A 6,656-nucleotide genomic window follows, 5' to 3' on the forward strand; every position below is an offset into this window, starting at 1 on the left:
TGGGGCAGCTGAGTAACCACATGCAAAGGAATGAAGTTGAACTCTTGCCACACACATACACAAAAATTAACTCAGAATGGATCACAGATCTAAATGTAAAAGCTACAACTATAAACTCAGAAATATATATAAGAGTAAATCTTTATAATTTCAAGATAGGCAAAGCCTTCTTAAAGATGATACCAAAAGCACAGGCAACATAAGAAAAAATATACATATTGGACTTCATCAAAATGAAAATGTTTTGCTGCAAAGGACACCATCAAGAAAGTGGCAAATCAAAACTACAATGAGGTGTCACCTCACACCGGTCAGAACGGCCGTCATCAAAACATCTACAAACAATAAATGCTGGAGAGGGTGTGGAGAAAAGGGACCCCTCCTGAGCTGTGGGTAAGAATGTAAACTGGTACAGCTGAGACAGGCCTGGGACCTGGGACCCTTTGCTGCAGTGCTTGCACATGGACACACCTCTCCTTGAGCAACAAAAGACAAAGAAACTATATGGGACTAAAAATAACTGCATGCATGGGCAGTTGGGGCAAATTCTGGACAAAATATACAAAAGACCAAAAAACTCAAATGCCACTTCTGAAGAGCCGGGAGCAAAAGCAGGGTGGTGAGAGCAAAAGCAGGGCACCGAGCACGCCCCCTGCGCTCAAACCCCCCTAAGGGGTGGGCAAACCTCCTAAGCCACCCCTCCGGCTCGACCCCTGTACACACCCCTACCCTCACCCCATATAAGGACGCAGCTCGCACCCCCTCAGGGAGCGAGCCAGCAAGGGTACCTGTTTTTTGCTCCCCTCTGCTGCAGCAGGGGTCCCAATAAAGCCTTGTTTGAATTTCTTGTCTGGCCTCTGATTAATTTCTATTGGTTGGGGAAGGCCAAGAACCCTGGTCACTACCACAGCCACTATGGAAAACAGTATGGAGGTTCCTTAGAAAACTAACAGAGTTGCCGTATGATCCAGGAATCCCACTCCTGGGCATATACCCGGAGAAAACCATAATTCAAAAAGACACAAGCACCCCAATGTTCATTGCGGCACTATTTACAATAGCCAGGTCATGGAAGCAACCTAAATGTCCATCAACAGAAAAACGGATAAAGAAGATGTGGCACATAGATACAATGGAATATTACTCAGCCATAAAAAAGAACAAAATAATGCCATTTGCAGCAACGTGGAAGGACCTAGAGATTGTCATACTGAGTGAAGTCAGTCAGACACAGAAAGACAAATATCATATGATATTGCTTATATGTGGAATCTAAAAAAAAGGGTACAAATGAACTTATTTACAAAACAGAAGTAGAGCCACGGATGTAGAAAACAAACTTATGTTACTGGGGGCAAGGGGGAGGGAGGGATAAACTGGAAGACTGGGAGTGACACATACACACTACTATATATAAAATAGATAACCTATAAGAACCTGCTGTATAGCACAGGGAACTCTACTCAATACTCTGTAATGGCCTATATGGGAAAAGTATCTTAAAAAAAAAAAAAAGAGTGGCTATATATACAACTGATTCACTTTGCTGTACACCTGAAGCTAACACAACATTGCAAATCAACTATACTCCAATAAAAATTTTTTTTTAAAAGGGAAATGACAACCCAGAGAATGGGGGAAGAGATCTGAAAATCATATATCGATAAGGGACTTGTACCCAGGCTACACGAAGAATCTTAAAACTTAATAATAAAGCCAAATAACCCAATTTAAATGGCTCAGATAGACATTTCTCCAAAGATATACGAATGGCCAACAAGTTCATGAAAAGACTCTCAACCGCATTAGCCATCAGGGAAATGCAAATCAAAACCAAAATAAGATACCACTTTGCATACCCTAGGATGGCCATGCATCAGAAAGATAGATAATAACAAGTGTTGATGAGGATGCGGAGAAACCGGAACCCTTATACATTGCTGGTGGGAATGTAAAATGGTGCAGTGACTTTGGAAAATTTGGTCATCTTTCAAAAGCTTAAGTATACTGTTACCACATGACCCGGCAATTCCGCTTCTAGGAATATAGCCAAGAGAAATGAAAATAAATATCCAAAGAATATTCATAGCAGCATGTATAATAACCCCAAAGTAGAAACAACCCATATGTTCATCAATAAGATGTAGTCTCTCCGTACAATGAAATGTGATTTGCCACAAAAAGGAAGGCAGTACTGGCATATGCTACAATGCAGACGAACCTTGAGAACATGATGCTGAGGGAAAGAAGTGAGACTTGAAAGATGACAGACCGCATGATCCCATTTAAGTGAAATGATCAGATAGGGTAAAAAGAGAGAGACAGAAAGAAGGTTAGCAGCTGCCAGGAGCTGGGGAGGTGGGAAGGTAAGGATTGTGACAACTAATGTGTCCAAGGTTTCTTTTGGACTGATGAACATGTCCTGGAATTAAACAGCGGGGTTGGTTGCACAACTCTGTGAATATAGGATAGGGAAAACCACTGATCTGTACACTTTAGATGGGTGAATTGTACAATGAGTTATAGCTCAATAAACAGGTTAAATTTAAAATAAAATAAAATAAAAAGTAAGGCACGGCTCTTGGCAGAGACCAAGTGCCCCCAAACACAAGCTACAAAGTCCAAGGGAACTTTGTATCTTTCTGGACTTCCCTGCAGGTGGCCCCACCCCTTGGTTGGTCCAGAACACCACACTTCTCCTGCCTCTGCAGCTCCTCTTCTGTCTCCTTGCAGACTGGGCCTCAGCCACTCTCGCCCTGCATCATCTCATCCGTTTACACTGACTTAATTCACCAAGGGCTCCCAACTCCACACCTCCAGCCCCATGTGCTCACTGGCAGCTTCCTGGACACCCCTCTCCTCTCACGTTCCAGAGGTCCTCAAACTCTGAATATTCGGCATGGAACTCACCCTCAGCCCCCGGCTCTACCTGTCCCCCTGCAGGGCCAGTTCTTTGCTGCCAGTGGCCCAAGGGTTAGTTGATCTATAAACCCAAGTGTCATCCTGGAATTCCCTTCTTTGTGCCCCATAGTCCAATTAGTTTCCAAGCCTTCCTCCCCCCCACCCCCCAATGCACCTCTTTAATGCCAACCGAACCCTTTCGTTTCTCGTTGCTCCTATTACATCTATCATAATAACCTCCAATTATTGAGCAAACATTGCGTGTGGGTGGGTGTGTTAATCTCACACGTTGCTAACAGAGACTGAATAGTTGATCTCCACGGTGCTGGCAACCCCAGTATAATCAGTACTCTCACTTTACACATGAGGAAACCGCAGCTTGTCAGAGTGGAGTAAATTGCCCAAGGTCTTAACGCTGTCATCAGGCACATCCCACCCCAAATGCCAGGATTCTAAGCAGCAAAATGCCGCCTGAGGTCACCAACAGTACTGCATGATGGTTCAGCTGTTACATACGAGGATCTGAAGCCAGACGCCTGGTGTCAGATCCCAACTGTAGAGCTTAAGCGTCGGGCGAATTTGGCAAAGTCACGTCACCTCTCGGGGGTGATGACAACACGGTAAGGCTAGTCCTGTATCCAGTCTGCAGGCTGTTGCCATTCACGGGGGCACTTGGAGCAGTTCCCGGCATGGAATGTCCATACCATTATTGTGGCAACAGCCGCTTGCAGACAATTTCAGAGATGGCCCTACCATGCGGATCCGATCATTCTCCCTTTAGGTGACCTCAGGGGACAATGTCGTAACTCCTCAAAACGTCTCGCGCAGTTACCCGCCCGGCCGCCGGCCCTTGCAGCCTCTGCGCCCAGCAATCCCGCGCGGGACACACGTTTGCCCCCGGACCTTTGCACGTGCCGCCCCCACGCTCCCGGGCTAAGGCGGGCTGGACCTTCGGAACGCGCCAGGCCCTCCGGCTCGCGAGTCCTCGCACCGCCCAGCGCACACAGAAGACGCTCACCGCTCGTCCCCCGGACATAGACCGAAGTCCCAGACGAAGAAGAGCGCGCGCAGCCGCAGACAGGCCCTGCCTTCCGCACCGCCCCGGTTCTCCTCCCCCGCCCCCTGACGTCATCTCACCGCGCCGCCCGCCCCGTCGCCCGGGAAACGCAGGACGCGTCCGCGCGCGGAGGCCGCTGAGGCTGCGCGCAAACGGGGCACTTTCCTCCGACGGTCCCTGGCGATCTTCCCAGTGGACCTTCCTGCAGAAGAATCCCGGGGATTCTGTTCCCTCTCTGGTTTTAGGACACTGCTTGACGTGCATTTGACAGGGAACGTGCTTTGGACATCTCTAGGTAGAATTGGGTGGACATAATGACTTTTTGGGCAGTGGCAAGGTGGGGAGAGAAGGGTTCACACACTACTCAGGGTTGTTTTGCTGGGTAGGTAGAGATGCCATGAAGACCGACATAGGAGGAGCCACCTGGGGGAAGAGAAAGGGAGTTCTGTCTTGCATATGTTTTCTTAGCTACTTCCTGGTAAAGCTGCCAGGAGCTGGTGTGAGCAGTAGGGCGGGGTGCAAGCTCTTTCGGTAACTCAGCTGACGATGATCTGGCTGTCCTCTGCTGGGGCTCTGCCGTCAGTCCCCATCCGCCCACTCTTGTCCTTTTGACATCTGTCCCACTCCACCCTGTTAGGCACACCCATTCCCTGCTCATTTTGAGTCATTTGCTCTGTTGGCCATTGTTGGTAACTGCAATTATTTGAACACATTGTTAACACTAAAGTCTCCTCCAAAACTCTGGCCACTTGTCTCTCCTTATCCCCTTCCCCCTTTCTATCCCACAACCACCACCTCCCTTACCAGTTCAGGATCCAGAGAAGAGTGGTTGGAAAGGAGTCACCAGGTCACTGGGTTGGGATGGGCCGTGATGATTTGGTACCAAGTATGGTCCTGTCACAGCTCTGCCAGGACCACAAGCACCAACCTCCTTCCCCGTAGTAAATCTACATCAAGTAGTAGGCAGCTGAGAACGGTATTGGGAAAGAGTTATGCAATTCAATATGGTTTCGTATGAGATGCACACAGAAAGCGCCAAAGCTTTGATCTTCGTGGCAAATGTTACAGGCATGAGTCAATGAAAGAATTTATTTTTGGAAATCATAAACCCAACAATTCAATCCAAAGGGTTTAAATACTGAAGGAGGCTTGGCATCAGGGGAGTGTCTGGCTGAGGACCTAGAAAGTAATGGGGAGGATGGGCTCCTACTGAAGTGGCGTGAAGCCCATGTTCAGTCAGCACGATAGGGCTGGCACTCAGGACACTCAGAGCCTAGAGGGCCTTCCCACTGAAGCCTCAGCCGCTGCTTTCCCTGAGCTCCACCGGCGTCCGGCACTTAGATGTTGAGGACCCAGCCTGGAGGGTGTTTGGGAGTCCCACCTGGGTATCTCTAGAGTCACACTGTCCAGTACAGTAGCCACTAGCCTCATGCGCCTATTTTAATTCAAATGTGCATTAGTTAAATACATTTCACATTAAGTTCCGCAGTTGCGTTAGCTACAGTTCACATGCTCCGTAGCCACATGTGGCTACTGTTTCAGACGATGCAGACATAGAACATTTCCAACCTCACTGGAAGTTCTCCAGGCTATCAGTATCCTGAGACCACTCCCAACCCCAGGCCACGGCTTGCAACCTTGACCTAAGCCTGGCTCTGACACACTGCCTTCCCTCACGGACATTTTCACTCAGAAGTTATCACTGGGTGTGTCCAGTGTGCCAAAAACTAAGCTAGGGCTATGGTGGCAAACAAGCCAGATAGAGTTCCTGACCTAAGGACGCTTGTGTTCCAGAGGAAGGAAACAAAACACACTACAACGCTTGGATAATTATAAGAAAACAAAACAGGGCAATAAGATATGAGGTGTCTGGAGGGCTCTTTTTTTGGTGGGGCGGGGGTCGTTCGGGAAGCCCTGTCTGAGGAGAGGACATTTAATCTGAGCTCTTAATTGGGAGAAGATAGGGAACGAGCATTCCAGGCAGAGGGAACAGAGTGGGAGAGAGGGGAATGAGCTTCCAAGTTCCAAGGACGAGAAGCACCCCGTGCAGGACTTAGCAGGTGAGGGAAGGGAAATGAGGTGGCAAGGGAGGCAGGAACCAGCCCGTGTGGGACGTCGGAGGCAGGAGGCCAAGAGGCAAGAGCCCAAGAGGCAGGATACGTGCAATTTTGATTCAATGTGTGGGCTTCTGGCAGGGAACTGGCATGAGCTTACGCAGGGATACCACCCCCATCGAACTGGAATTTTCCACCTCCCCCTAAACATTGGTCTCTGGATTTATGACCTCTCATTGCTGCACTCAGGTCCAACTGCTTGCCACTTGATAGCTGATACTTGAGAGGCAGGTGTTGGTGTAAAGGAAAGGTTGCTTTATTCAGGAGTCAGCAACCAGGGGAGAAGGTGGACTCCTGTCCAAAGGCCAACTACCCACTGCCAATCAGCAGGCAAGGCCTTTTATTTTTACTTTTTATTTAATTAATTTACTTTTGGCCGCGTTGGGTCATTGTTGCCGCGCGCAGGCTTTCTCTAGTTGCAGCGAGCGGGGACTACTCTTCGTTGAGGTGCGTGGGCTTCTCATTGTGGTGGCTTCTCTTGTTGCGGAGCACGGGCTCTAGGTGTGTGGGCTTCAGTAGCTGTGGCTCATGGGCTTAGTTGCTCTGTGGCATGTGGGATCATCCCCGACCAGGGATCGAACCCA

At 48.7% G+C, this 6,656-nt stretch overlaps 1 protein-coding gene across 4 annotated transcripts in view; it reads right to left on the reverse strand.

The window, feature by feature from the left end:
* Positions 1-3,935, reverse strand: part of ACOX3 (acyl-CoA oxidase 3, pristanoyl) — a 47,998-nt gene extending 44,063 nt beyond the window's left edge. For 2 of the 4 annotated variants that reach the window (XM_082653824.1, XM_082653822.1), the window contains exon 1: positions 3,920-3,935. The gene's annotated coding sequence lies outside the window, so the exon portion shown is untranslated. Of the gene's footprint in view, positions 1-3,804 lie in introns of all 4 variants that reach the window. The other 2 variants (XM_082653823.1, XM_082653821.1) reach the window with 1 other exon arrangement.
* Positions 3,936-6,656: the final 2,721 nt, after the last annotated feature.

The sequence above is a fragment of the Grampus griseus genome (genome assembly GCF_964374135.1).
Source record: "Grampus griseus genome assembly, chromosome: 4".
Classification (NCBI taxonomy): Eukaryota; Metazoa; Chordata; class Mammalia; order Artiodactyla; family Delphinidae; genus Grampus; species Grampus griseus.